Genomic DNA, 14,288 nt, shown 5'->3' with positions numbered 1-14,288 from the left:
AACTATTCCCATGCATAACAATGCAAAGATACAGATGCAGTTGATGCATCTGGATGCCCTTGTTTTCTGTGTGGTGGGAAAGAGCCTTGAACATTATAGTTTATTGCCCTTCAGGATCCTACAGGTTTACATCTATTTGCAAATTTACTTCAGAGTTCATTTGGCTTATTATAATTCATCACTGTTTCCCTTAACCAGTCTTAACATCTTACTGGTTTCTTCATTCTTTATGAGTTGAACAAAATCATTGAAATTTTTTCATTTTATATCTACATGTAACATGTTTTTAACTTTAAGAACTTGATACTATGCTTTATGTTTCATCACATTAAAGACATGTATAATGAAAATATGAAATGTGTGGAATTTGTATTTGTGGTTTGATAATCTTTTGCAAGAAAAGCTGAGTAATACTGACTGTCTTAGTATGAAACAAAATTATATAAATTAAACTGTTTTTAGACTTATTATCATTTTTTCTAGTAAGTTATAAAAGCATCTGGACAATTTTAATTTTGGCCTAATACAACCAAGCTATAGATCAATAACTGACAATATGGTTGGGCCTCAGATCAGGATCTCCTCACTGGATAGGACCACTCTGTTGTCAATTTGTCAGTCTTTTATTTATTTAAAATGTCAGTAGCATTTTCTGTGTTTTTCTAAAAGGATCTTTCTTATAAACAAGGCCAGAAAGATATTAATCTATATTTCCTGAATATTTTAGTTTGTTTTGTTGTCATTTTTTATAATTATTATTTTTAAGTAGGCTGCATGTCTAGCATGGAGTCCAATGTGGGGCTTGAACACATGACCTTGAGATCAAGGCCTGAGCTGAGATCAAGAGTTGGATGTTTAACCAACCAAACCACCCAAGTACCCCTTAGTTTGTTTTTTTTTATCTTTGAAGCTCCAACTATTCCCAGAGGATCTGGAATGTAGTTGGTATTCAGTATGTATTTATGGATAAGTGAAAGAAATTAACAATTTTCAGCCTTGCTTTGTTTGCTTATAAAGTTTTTAAAATTTGCTTTTTATATTAAATTTTTAATATGGAGTAGATTTCTTTTATGTTTATGAGAGGCAGGGATATAATTGCACTTTCCTGATAAGTACCACCAAATTTATAGCTGTACTAATTGGCTAGTCTCTTTTCTCCACTGATTTTCTATTAATGTTCATCGTATATCAAAATTCCCTATATACATGGTCTATTTCTGGGCTCTGTATTTTGTGCCATCGGTCACTATGTTTATCCTTGCATCAATATTTTCTATCTTAACAATTATAGTCACATAAATAGTTCTAATATATGGTAGGTTAAGTCACCATTGTGTTTATTTTCCTTTAGAAGTTTCTTAGCTATCTTGACCTTTATCCTCTACACAGTTTTTTTTTTTTCAATTTTATAAAAATATGTTGGGATTTTGGCTGGCATTACATCAAACCAATTTGGGAACAAGTTATATCTTTACAAAACTGTGTCATCAAAAGGAATGAAATCTAGCTATTTACAATGACATTTACAATGAACTAGAGGATATTATGTGAAGTGAAATGTCAGTCAGAGAAAGGTAAACACCATATGATTTCATTCATATGTGAAATCTAAGGAAAAAACCAAATGACTATAGGGGAAGAGAAGGAAAAAATAAAATAAGATGAAAACAGAGAAACAAACCTTAAGAGACTCTTAACTCTAGGAAACAAACTGAGGGTTGCAGGAGGGGAGGTGGGTAGGGGGGTGGGTTAACTGAGAGATGGGCATTAAGGAGGGCACAAGAAGTAATGAGCACTGGGTTTTGTATGCAACTGATGAATCACTAAATTCTACCTCTGAAACTAATAATCCACTATATATTAATTAAATTGAATTAAAATAAAAACATTTTTAAAGACAAAACAGAAAACCAATTATGTCTTAATATTCATAAGGGCGACGCCTGGGTGGATCGGCGGTTGAGTGTCTGCCTTTGGCTCAGGACGTGATCCTGGAGTTTTGGGATCCAGTCCTACATTAGGCTCCCTGCGGGGGGGGGGGGGGGGGTAGGGGGTGGAGCTGCTTCTCCCTCTGCCTATGTCTCTGCCTCTCTCTGTCTCTCTCATGAATAAATAAATACATTTAAAAAATATTCATGATGAGGGACGATTTGTTCATTTAAGATCTTTCAATGCCTCCTAGTTGAACCACATCTGAAGACATGGCTTCTACGTGTGCTGAGGTTAATTAAGAAAAGAATATGATGGGACTTAATGGTTGCACTTAGAAGAAACTTATTTCTCTTTTCGTACCACTGATTAGACTTGCATTGCCAAGAAAACCATAAGACTTTACTGAGAATTCTTTGACTTCCTGAGAATTAGAACAACTCATGGCCACCATCTTTTAGCAGAAGGCAGGCTTTAAAGGCTGCATCACCTCACAAGGAGGTATGCTGTCTGACTTCAGATTTGGCCAGGAAGAACACTAGAAGAGGTGAAAACTTCTAAAGTGAAATCAGCATCCATAGAAAACAATGACGACAAAGATTTTTTTCCCAGAAAATTTGTGCCTCATAAATTAAATGTCCTTAGTTTTACATTGGTGGCACCTGCCATAACTGAGCTATCTGGATTCAATTTGGATTGCCTTGAACCAGTGACTTCTGTGGGCCTTCTGTCTCTTTTTTGAATGGAAGTCATTGTCTTGTCTTTGTTTCATCATTTTTTGTCTAGTGTGTGTATCAGGGGAAGGAGCAGAGAACCTGTCTTTTTGGTTTATAGGTCACTATTAAGAGGCAATAATTGTGAAAACCGATTACCTGGAGATCCTGGATTTTTGAGCTGGAGATAGTGGCTAGAGAAGACTCTGGCTTGTCCTCTCAAGAGAGGAGGAATGCCCTGCATATAGGAGTAAAAGTGAAATAAAAATTTGGTTAGGCTGGCAAAAAGTGTCTAGGTATTCTTAAATTCTATTGCTTATTCCTGTGTTCATAGGAAGACTACACATTCTAGCCTCCTTTGCAGTTAGTTAGCCAGGGGCCATACCAATAGAATAGGGACAAAAATAAAATATGCCACTTTAAGGCTTTGTTCCTAAAAGCTCTGATGAGTCATCAGCTTTCCCCATTCCCCATATTGTGCAATTGAAAGCAAAGTACTTAAAGATTGCAGGGCCACGAAATGGGAAGAATCAAGATGCCTGAGTCATCACTTGGGATCACCATCCTGAGGCAACTAGGAGAGTCAGCTGACTAGGAATGGAGTGTGATATGAGCAAGAAACTAACTTTATTTTCTTGAACCAGTGAGTTTTCAGGGTTGTTTGCTTTAGCAACTAGTATTAATAATCATCCTAATCCATGTATTTTAAATGACCCATGAAGGAGATTCTAGGCATTCCAGGCAAGGACAGATAAATCCTTCTCCATTATCTGCTTCATTCCAGATTTCTGACATTCAATTTTTTTACATTCAATTTTTAGTAAGTGTGTTCCACTGAATGTGTTAGATCACCATAATTTGTAATTTCATGAAGGAGTTATCTGTTGGATGGGAGGATGCACATGGCTGGATGGTGGGTTTTCCTGGGAAATAATGGAATTGTTTGGGGCAGCCTATGGCTTTTCTTGGTGGAAATTTTCCCCTTTGTCACATGTTATCTTTCCTTTTTTTGGTCTTTTTTGAGAGAGAAAGTGCACATGCAAGCAGAGGAGGAGGCACATGGGAGAGGGAGAGGGAGAATCCCAAGCAGCCTCTATGCTCTAATTCTCATATCCCTGATATCATGACCTAAGCTGAAATCAAGAGTCAGATACTTAACCCACTGAGCTGCCCAGGAATCCCATGTTTCCTTAACTAAATTTTCAGTATTTTCTGTAGCCTTCATAATTGCTGCAGCTAGTTTTTGGTCTCTGCTGCCTGGAAAGCAGAAGGAAAACCACCAATAACTCAAAGCTATCAATGAACCAATCATAATAATAAATGTAATAATCTAATAATACATGTGAAGAAGGATCTATAAACTTAACAACTGTGGCCAATAAATATGATCATGTGTGTAACACATCTAGCTCAGGCCTGATACATACCTATTTCCTTGTATCTCAGACATGTTTTCTTGCACATTTCAACACTTGAAAAATTTGGAGGCATTGTACCATCAATGTTAAGAGCACCTTGCTAATCAGCACACATTGGAATAAGTTGTAAGTTATGTGCTTGCTTAATCACTTTGAGAAAAACAACCAACACTATGGTGTTTTAGTGTGCCTTGAAATTTTATTGTCAATTTAAAAATTATTAAAGAAGTCAAGGTCACTTATAGAGGTTCTAAACAGTAGTTTGGGAATATGATCCAATGCATAATTGTCAGGGGTTAAAACTTTCATTAATATTTTATTGATATCTTCTATACTTTCCAAATGAGAAAAAGATATCCAGGAATGAGATTGTTCCAAAAGACATAATTTTTGCAGGTGCACAGAAAATAGGACATGTCATGGCCAAGCCAATGGATAACTGAGTAAAAATTAAGGTGTAAATCACATTCCTTAGTTTATTATATTTTGTTACATTATTTTTGGCATTTTGCTGAACCAAGGTAAATGGACTTATTTTTATATGCCTCCCCAAGATTTCCTTGACCCCATCTGTTTCTCAGACCTTTGGCCATTTACTCACAGGAGAGCCCTGACCATCCACTGACATCACCACAACTCCTATATCTGCCAGATGGAACAAGGATTGTGCTCCTATATGATGTCTGCATCATGCCAGTGTGGTGAGAACTTCAGCACATGGCCTGACCAAAGCAAATTTATGAAGCATCTGAATACTTCACCTTCCCTGAAGAAGTGCCACATCTTGGAGAGTGAAGTTTGGTTTCTACAGTGACTGCTCAGAGGGGCTGTTTGATGCAACTATGCAACTTAGAAGAGGAGGGGAATTAATGCCCATGAGGCAAATTTTGACAAGTAAGGGGCCTTGAGACAGGAAGAAGCCAGTGGGTATGTTCTCTTTTATTCCCCTGAGACATTGTTCTGACTGGCCAAACAACTGATGATATTTTCTCTTGAAGCCATGGATAGCTTGGTAAGGCATCTCCCAGGGCCCATCTCTATCCTGGGATTATCATCCCAAATAAAGTGTTAGTATGCAAACTTTGCCTCAAATTCTGCTTTCTAAAACAATGGCTTTCAAACTTGTTAAAACTCAGATTGCTGGGTCCACCTCTGTAATTTCCGATTCAATAGATCTGGGACAGAGCCCAAGAATTAGTAGCTAGTAAATTCCCAAATAATAATTGCTCATAATAGTCCCTTATGATTCTTTTTTTATTTTGAGGCATCTGTTGCAATGTCTTCTTTCATTTCTGGTTTTATTGGAGTTTCTTTTTTTAGTTTGGCTAAGAGTTTGTTGATTTTGTTCATTTTTTTGAAAAAATCTCAGTTTTGCTGATTATTTGTGTTTGTAATTTTTTCCATTCTGATTTGAATTATTCCTTCTCTAATCTTTGTTTGTTTCCTTCTGCTAACTTTGGGCTTAGTCTTTTCCCCTAATTATTAGAGTTTTATTATTAAACAGTTTATTAAGATCTTTTTTCTTTTTTAATGTAGACATTTGTCACTAGAAACTTTTAGTACTGCTTAGCTGAATCCTATGATTTTGATATGTTGTACTTTGTTTTTTTATATCAAGATACTTTTAAAATTCCCTTTTGATTTCCTCTTTGATCCAACATTTGGTTAAGAGTATGTTGTTTAGTTTCACCTTATTAGTGAATATCTTTCTTGCTGTTATTTATTTCCTATTTTATTCAATTATGTTTGGAAAAAGTACTTGGAATTATTCTGATCTTAAATTAAGACCTGTGTGACATAATATGCAATCTGCCTGGTGACTGTTCAGTGTATACTAAGAGATGTCTATCTTCGACTGTTGGGTAGAAAGATCTGTGTATGTCTGTCAGGTCCAATTGGTCTATAGTGTTCAACTCAGCTATTTCTTTTCTTGTTTTAAAGATTTTATTTATTTGAGAGAGTGAGAGAGAGCATGAGCAGGGGGAGGGGCAGACGGAGAAGGAGAGGCAGACTCCCCACTGGGCAGGGAACCTGAACCCTGGCATCATGACCTGAGCTGAAGGCAGATGCTTAACCGACTGAGCTACCCAGGTGCCCCTGAACTCTGCTATTTCTTTATTGATTTCCTGTCTGGCTATTCTATCCATTTTTGTAAGTGGGGTTTTGAAGCCCCCAGCTATTATTTTATTGCCATCAATGTCTTCCTTCAGATCTGTCAGTATTTGCTCTCTCTATATATTTAGGTGCTCTCATATTGGGTGCAAATATATTTATAATTGTTATATCCTCTTAATGTATCAACTGCTTTATCATTACATAAGGATTTCTTTGTCTGTTTTGACAGTTTTTGACTGAATACCTTTTCTGTTGGATATGAGTATAGCCACTCTTGTTCTCTCTTGCTTAAAAATTACAATTGTGCAGAATATCTTTGCTTTGCTTCTTTCCTTTCTCTCCCTCCCCCTCTGTCCTTTTGCAATTTGTACACTTTTATTTATTCATTTTTTAAAGATTTATTTATTTATTTATTTATTTATTTATTCATTCATTCATGAGAAACACACACAGAGAGAGGCAGAGACACAGGCAGAGGGAGAAGCAGGCCCATGCAGGGAACCTGACATAAGACTCAATCCCAGGTCTCCAGGATCATGCCCTGGGCTGAAGGTGGCAATAAACCACTGAGCCACTGGGGCTGCCCACAATTTGTACACTTTTAATTTAATTTCAAAAATTCCCTTTGTATGACAATAAGGGATCTGGAGAAAGCAAAGTAGTAGCAATGAGGTGAAAGGAAGAAAAGCACTTACAAACATGGGGTCAAGTGCTGACTGCCCACTGTGCTCCCTGGCTAAAAGAGAAGTAGGATCTATGGGAAAAGTTGCTCTTGACACAAATAAGGGTCCTGGGGCATGCCACCCGAATCCAGGTGCCTGGCCAATAAGATGCAAAAAAAAATGGAGACTGTGACATCTTAACAGGTGCACCAACATGAGAAGGAGTCCTTTGGGTACCTCCCAAGGTGCCTGTAGGGTCTGAAGCATAGTAGTGTCTGTAACAATGTCCATGAGCATAGTTAGTTAAAAGCACCCGCTAGTAGGCTTACAGCAGGAGAAAGACTGAGACTCTTAGACTCCAGCACCCACTTGCCTGGCTCTCCTGGGAAGAAACTTACTTCCTTGATGGCTGCTCTTGCAGCATGAACCCCTCTCTCATTCCTTTGGCCTCACTTTTACCTAGGTGTGTTTTTAAATTTTTTTTGTGTGTGTGTCTTTAAATTTAATATGAGACTCTTGAATCTTGTTTCTATTTATTTTTTATCCAATTAGCAGCCACCTAACTGACTGAGCCACCCAAGTACCCCTCTTTTTCACTTTTAGAGGATATTTTGTTGGGTATAGTATTTTTGTAGCAATGTGGGCTCTGGGCAGTTCTACTGGCTAGAGTTAGCATAAGTGAAAACTGCAAGGATCTTCAGAGGCAAAAGCTTCAGGTGTTTTCAGTGGCAGTGAGGGCTACTTAATCCCTTAGTGCAAAGAGTTCTGGGGTCCTTCTCTACCTTTCCCTTATAAGGAGGTCATCACTGAGGAGATCCCTTTAGATGCTGAGGTTTGCTAAGCTAATGGGATGGAGTGATGCAGGTGTAATGCTTCCTACAATTTTCTATGCAGGTATCCTTGGTTTTTGTGCTCCACTGAGTTGTTATACCTTCTTCATTATACTCTGGTGGTTCCTCAGAGCTAATCGTATCAGTGGAAACCTATTAAACATTGTTGTTGGGGGATGAGTATTGGGATCTCCTAGTTTGCCATCTCACTGACATTGCTCCCTGAATTTTTTTTGTTTAAAGATTTTACTTATTAACTTATGAGAGACACATAAAGAGAGGCAGAGACATAGGCAGAGGGAGAAGCAGAGTCCCTGCAAAAGAGCCTGAGGTGGAACTCGATCCTAGGAACCCAGGATCATGACCTGAGCCAAAGACACACGCTCAACCACTGAGCCACCCAGGGGCCCCCTGGCTTTCGTTTTTTACCTTCCATCTTTTCTTCCCTTTTCTGCCATCCCCAATTTCTTCCTTATCTCTTTTTTTTCTTTATTTTGATGGATAGTACAGTGCTGGATACACATTAAGTACTACTGATTAATGTGATATACTCCTGACAGGAGTATAAATATATTATTGGGAGGCACCTGGGTGGCTCAGTGGTTGAGTGCCTGCTTTTGACTCAGTGTGATCTTGGAGTCCTGGGATCGAGTCCCCCATCAGGCTCCCTTGTGGGGAGCCTGCTTTTCCCTCTGCCTATATCTCTGCCTCTTTCTCTGTGTCTCTTGGGAATAAATAAAATCTTTTAAAAGAAGAAATATATTTTTAAGTTTCTTTTTTACTTAAAATTATTAGATTTTTTTCATTGTTTAGGTTACTGATTGACTCATTCCAGTTTGTCTTATGCAAAATACAAATTGGCTCTAATTTTACTGTCTCTTACTGGGAAGGAAGGCCCACCTTTGTGTGGGAACCGGCAAGATCCCACACTTAACACAGAGTGCCCAGATGAGATATATAATACATGTTATCTTTCTGCCTGGCTGACCTCAGACATATCCCATCCTTTTTAGTTCACTGCCTACACCCTGGCCTACTTCTGAAACTAATAAAGCAGGACATTGCCCTGTTGAAGAGATATCTATTCTGCCCCCTGTGTGTGCTCTTCATCCTCTTTGAATCTGTCAGTTATGAAGCCCTATTTAATGACCATTGTCATCCTTCTGATCCTGGTTCATAAGACTTCAGGTAACTCACACTATTTTCAAAGATTCTGGGGTACTGCATGTGGCTTTGCAATTTTGATTACTTGGTGTAAGGCAGCTTAGAGATGTTAACTTCAAGTTTTTATCATGCCAGGATCTTACTGGCTTTGTATTGCTGATTCATTTAAGGGTTTGGTGCTCCTGGGTAGAGGAGTGGTGAAGGGTATTGGACATAGAGCATAATAGGGTAGCGATATCACTAGGATGACAGCTTGAGACATGGTTTAGGTGTGAGGAACTGAGTCCAATTTGAGTATTTATAGGATCGATCAAGGAATTAATTTGGAGGCTGGAAGTGAATTGTGCAGAAAGGACCAGACCTTTGGGTTGGGACACTGGTAGAAAAATAAATAGTAATCCAGTGGAAGTGAGTGATTGTATTTGTTTTTTTCGTTTGTTTGTTTGTTTGTTTTTTAATAAATTAATTTTTATTGGTGTTCAATTTACCAACATACAGAATAACACCCAGTGCTCATCCCGTCAAGTGTCCCCCTCAGTGCCCATCACCCATTCACCCCGACCCCCTGCCTTCCTCCCCTTCCTCCACCCCTAGTTCGTTTCCCAGAGTTAGGAGTCTTTATGTTCTGTCTCCCTTTCTGATATTTCCCACACATTTCTTCTCCCTTCCCTTCTATTCCCTTTCACTAGTATTTATATTCCCCAAATGAATGAGAACATACACTGTTTGCCCTTCTTCGATTGACTTACTTCACTCAGCATAATACCCTCCAGTTCCATCCACATTGAAGCAAATGGTGGGTATTTGTCGTTTCTAATGGCTGAGTAATATTCCATTGTATACATAAACCACATCTTCTTTATCCATTCATCTTTTGATGGACACCGAGGCTCCTTCCACAGTTTGGCTATTGTGGACATTGCTGCTATAAACATCGGGGTGCAGGTGTCCCGGCGTTTCATTGCGTCTGAATCTTTGGGGTAAATCCCCAACAGTGCAATTGCTGGGTAATAGGGCAGGACTATTTTTAACTCTTTGAGGAACCTCCACACAGTTTTCCAGAGTGGCTGCACCAGTTCACATTCCCACCAACAGTGTAAGAGGGTTCCCTTTTCTCCGCATCCTCTCCAACATTTGTTGTTTCCTGCCTTGTTAATTTTCCCCATTCTCACTGGTGTGAGGTGGTATCTCATTGTGGTTTTGATTTGTATTTCCCTGATGGCAGGTGATGCAGAGCATTTTCTCATGTGCCTGTTGGCCATGTCTATGTCTTCCTATGTGAGATTTCTGTTCATGTCTTTTGCCCATTTCATGATTGGATTGTTTGTTTCTTTGCTGTTGAGTTTAATAAGTTCTTTATAGATTTTGGAAACTAGCCCTTTATCTGATATGTCATTTGCAAATATCTTCTCCCATTCTGTAGCTTGTCTTTTAGTTTTGTTGACTGTATCCTTTGCTGTGCAAAAGCTTCTTATCTTTTTTTTTTTTTTTTTAAAGCTTCTTATCTTGATGAAGTCCCAATAGTTCATTTTTGCTTTTGTTTCTTTTGCCTTCGTGGATGTATCTTGCAAGAAGTTACTGTGGCCAAGTTCAAAAAGGGTGTTGCCTGTGTTCTCCTCTAGGATTTTGATGGAATCTTGTCTCACATTTAGATATTTCATCCATTTTGAGTTTATCTTTGTGTATGGTACAAGAGAGTGGTCTAGTTTCATTCTTCTGCATGTGGTTGTCCAACTTTCCCAGCATCATTTATTGAAGACACTGTCTTTCTTCCAATGGATAATCTTTCCTCCTTTATCGAATATTAGTTGACCATAAAGTTCAGGGTCCACTTCTGGGTTCTCTATTCTGTTCCATTGATCTATGTGTCTGTTTTTGTGCCAGTACCACACTGTCTTGATGACCACAGCTTTGTAGTACGACCTGAAATCTGGCATTGTGATGCCCCCAGCTATGGTTTTCTTTTTTAAAATTCCCCTGGCTATTCGGGGTCTTTTCTGATTCCACACAAATCTTAAAATAATTTGTTCTAACTCTCTGAAGAAAGTTCATGGTATTTTGATAGGGATTGCATTAAACGTATAAATTGCCCTGGGTAACATTGACATTTTCACAATATTAATTCTGCCAATCCACGAGCATGGAATATTTTTCCATCTCTTTGTGTCTTCCTCAATTTCTTTCAGAAGTGTTCTATAGTTTTGAGGGTATAGATCCTTTACCTCTTTGGTTAGGTTTATTCCTAGGTATCTTATGCTTTTGGGTGCAATTGTAAATGGGATTGACTCCTTAATTTCTCTTTCTTCAGTCTCATTGTTAGTGTATAGAAATGCCATTGATTTCTGGGCATTGATTTTGTATCCTGCCATGCTACCAAATTGCTGTATGAGTTTTAGCAATCTTGGGGTGGAGGCTTTTGGGTTTTCTATGTAGAGTATCATGTCATCGGCGAAGAGGGAGAGTTTGACTTCTTCTTTGCCAATTTGAATGCCTTTAATGTCTTTCTGTTGTCTGATTGCTGAGGCTAGACTTCCAATACTATGTTGAATAGTAGTGGTGAGAGTGGACATCCCTGTCTTGTTCCTGATCTTAGGGGAAAGGCTCCCAGTGCTTCCCCATTGAGAATGATATTTGCTGTGGGCTTTTCATAGATGGCTTTTAAGATGTCGAGGAAAATTCCCTCTATCCCTACACTCTGAAGAGTTTTGATCACAAATGGATGCTGTATTTTGTCAAATGCTTTCTCTGCATCTAATGAGAGGATCATATGGTTCTTGGTTTTTCTCTTGCTGATATGATGAATCACACTGATTGTTTTATGAGTGTTGAACCAGCCTAGTGTCCCGGGGATAAATCCTACTTGGTCATGGTGAATAATTTTCTTAATGTACTGTTGGATCCTATTGGCTAGTATCTTGTTGAGAATTTTTGCATCCATATTCATCAGGGATATTGGCCTGTAATTCTCCTTTTTGGTGGGGTCTTTGTCTGGTTTTGGAATTAAGATGATGCTGGCCTCATAGAACGAATTTGGAAGTACTCCATCTCTTTCTATCTTTCCAAACAGCTTTAGTAGAATAGGTATGATTTCTTCTTTAAACGTTTAATAGAATTCCCCTGGGAAGCCATCTGGCCCTGGACTCTTGTGTCTTGGGAGGTTTTTGATGACTGCTTCAATTTCCTCCCTGGTTATTGGCCTGTTCAGGTTTTCTATTTCTTCCTGTTCAGTTTTGGTAGTTTGTGGCTTTCCAGGAATGCGTCCATTTCTTCTAGATTGCCTAATTTATTGGTGTATAGCTGTTCATAATATGTTTTTAAAATCGTTTGTATTTCCTTGGTGTTGGTAGTGATCTCTCCTTTCTCATTCATGATTTTATTAATTTGAGTCTCCTCTCTCTTCTTTTTAATAAGGTTGGCTAATGGTTTAGCTATCTTATTAATTCTTTCAAAGAACCAACTCCTGGTTCTGTTGATCTGTTCCACAGTTCTTCTGGTCTCGATTTCATTGAGTTCTGCTTGAATTTTAATTAACTCTCTTCTTCTGCTGGGCGTGGGGTCCATCTGCTGTTTTATCTCTAGCTCCTTTATGTGTAAGGTTAGTTTTTGTATTTGAGTTCTTTCCAGTTTTTGAATGGATGCTTGTATTGCGATGTATTTCCCCCTTAGGACTGCTTTTGCTGCATCCCAAAGATTTTGAACGGTTGTATCTTCATTCTCATTAGTTTCCATGAATCTTTTTAATTCTTCCTTAATTTGCCGGTTGACCCTTTCATCTTTTAGCAGGATGGTCCTTAACCTCCACGTGTTTGAGGTCCTTCCAAACTTCTTGTTGCGATTTAGTTCTAATTTCAAGGCATTATGGTCTGAGAATATGCAGGGGACGATCCCAGTCTTTTGGTATCGGTTCAGACCCGATTTGTGACCCAATATGTGGTCTATTCTGGAGAAAGTTCCATGTGCACTTGAGAAGAATGTGTATTCAGTTGAGTTTGGATGTAAAGTTCTGTAGATATCTGTGAAATCCATCTGGTCCAGTGTATCATTTAAAGTTCTCGTTTCTTTGGAGATGTTGTGCTTAGAAGACCTATCGAGGGTAGAAAGAGCTAGATTGAAGTCACCAAGTATAAGTGTATTATTATCTAAGTATTTCTTCACTTTGGTTAATAATTGATTTATATATTTGGCAGCTCCCACATTCGGGGCATATATATTGAGAATTGTTAAGTCCTCTTGTTGAATAGATCCTTTAAGTATGAGATAGTGTCCCTCTTCATCTCTCACTACAGTCTTCGGGGTAAATTTTAGTTTATCTGATATAAGGATGGCTACCCCTGCTTTCTTTTGAGGACCATTCGAATGGTAAATGGTTCTCCAACCTTTTATTTTCAGGCTGTAGGTGTCCTTCTGTCTAAAATGAGTCTCTTGTAGACAGCAAATAGATGGGTCCTGCTTTTTTATCCAGTCTGAAACCCTGCGCCTTTTGATGGGGTCATTAAGCCCGTTCACGTTCAGAGTTACTATTGAAAGATATGAGTTTAGTGTCATCATGATATCTATTCAGGCCTTGTTTTTGTGGATTGTTCCACTGAACTTCTTCTTAAAGGGGAATTTTAAGAGTCCCCCTTAAAATTTCTTGCAGAGCTGGTTTGGAGGTCACATATTTTTTCAGTTCCTGCCTGTCTTGGAAGCTCTTTATCTCTCCTTCCATTTTTGTTTTTTTGTTTTTTTGTTTTTTTTTTTTAATTTTTTATTTTATTTTATTTATGATAGGCACACAGTGAGAGAGAGAGAGAGAGAGAGAGGCAGAGACACAGGCAGAGGGAGAAGCAGGCTCCATGCACCGGGAGCCCGACGTGGGATTCGATCCCGGGTCTCCAGGATCGCGCCCTGGGCCAAAGGCAGGTGCTAAACCGCTGCGCCACCCAGGGATCCCGTCTCCTTCCATTTTGAACGAGAGCCTTGCTGGATAAAGTATTCTTGGTTGCATGTTCTTCTCATTTAGGACCCTGAATATATCCTGCCAGCCCTTTCTGGCCTGCCAGGTCTCTGTGGAGAGGTATGCTGTTACCCTAATATTCCTCCCCATAAAAGTCAGTGATTTCTTGTCTCTTGCTGCTTTAAGGATCTTCTCTTTATCTTTGGAATTTGCAAGCTTCACTATTAAATATTGAGGTGTTGAACGGTTTTTATTTATTTTAGGGGGGGGGGTCTCTCTATTTCCTGGATCTGAATGCCTGTTTCCCTTCCCAGATTAGGAAAGTTTTCAGCTATGATTTGTTCAAATACATATTCTGGCCCTCTGTCCCTTTCGGCGTCCTCGGGAACCCCAATTAAATGTAGGTTTTTCTTCCTCAGGCTGTCATTTATTTCCCTTAATCTGTCTTCATGGTCTTTTAATTGTCTGTCTCTTTTTTCCTCAGTTTCCCTCTTTGCCATCAATTTGTCTTCTGTCACTCA

The 14,288-nt window shown here is 38.7% G+C and overlaps 1 pseudogene across 1 annotated transcript in view; it reads right to left on the bottom strand.

Annotated features, from left to right (window-relative positions):
* Positions 1 to 14,288, bottom strand: part of LOC144298129 (E3 ubiquitin-protein ligase RNF14 pseudogene) — a 41,216-nt pseudogene that overhangs the window by 26,059 nt on the left and 869 nt on the right. Inside the window, exon 2 of the transcript XR_013365117.1 lies at positions 2,802 to 2,880. The product of XR_013365117.1 is annotated as an E3 ubiquitin-protein ligase RNF14 pseudogene (transcript). The remainder of the gene's footprint in view (positions 1 to 2,801; positions 2,881 to 14,288) is intronic.

The sequence above is a fragment of the Canis aureus genome, chromosome 26 (genome assembly GCF_053574225.1).
Source record: "Canis aureus isolate CA01 chromosome 26, VMU_Caureus_v.1.0, whole genome shotgun sequence".
NCBI classification, from domain to species: Eukaryota; Metazoa; Chordata; class Mammalia; order Carnivora; family Canidae; genus Canis; species Canis aureus.
The sequence above is the reverse complement of the archived record's forward strand: the minus strand, read 5'-3'. Positions and strand labels throughout refer to the sequence as shown.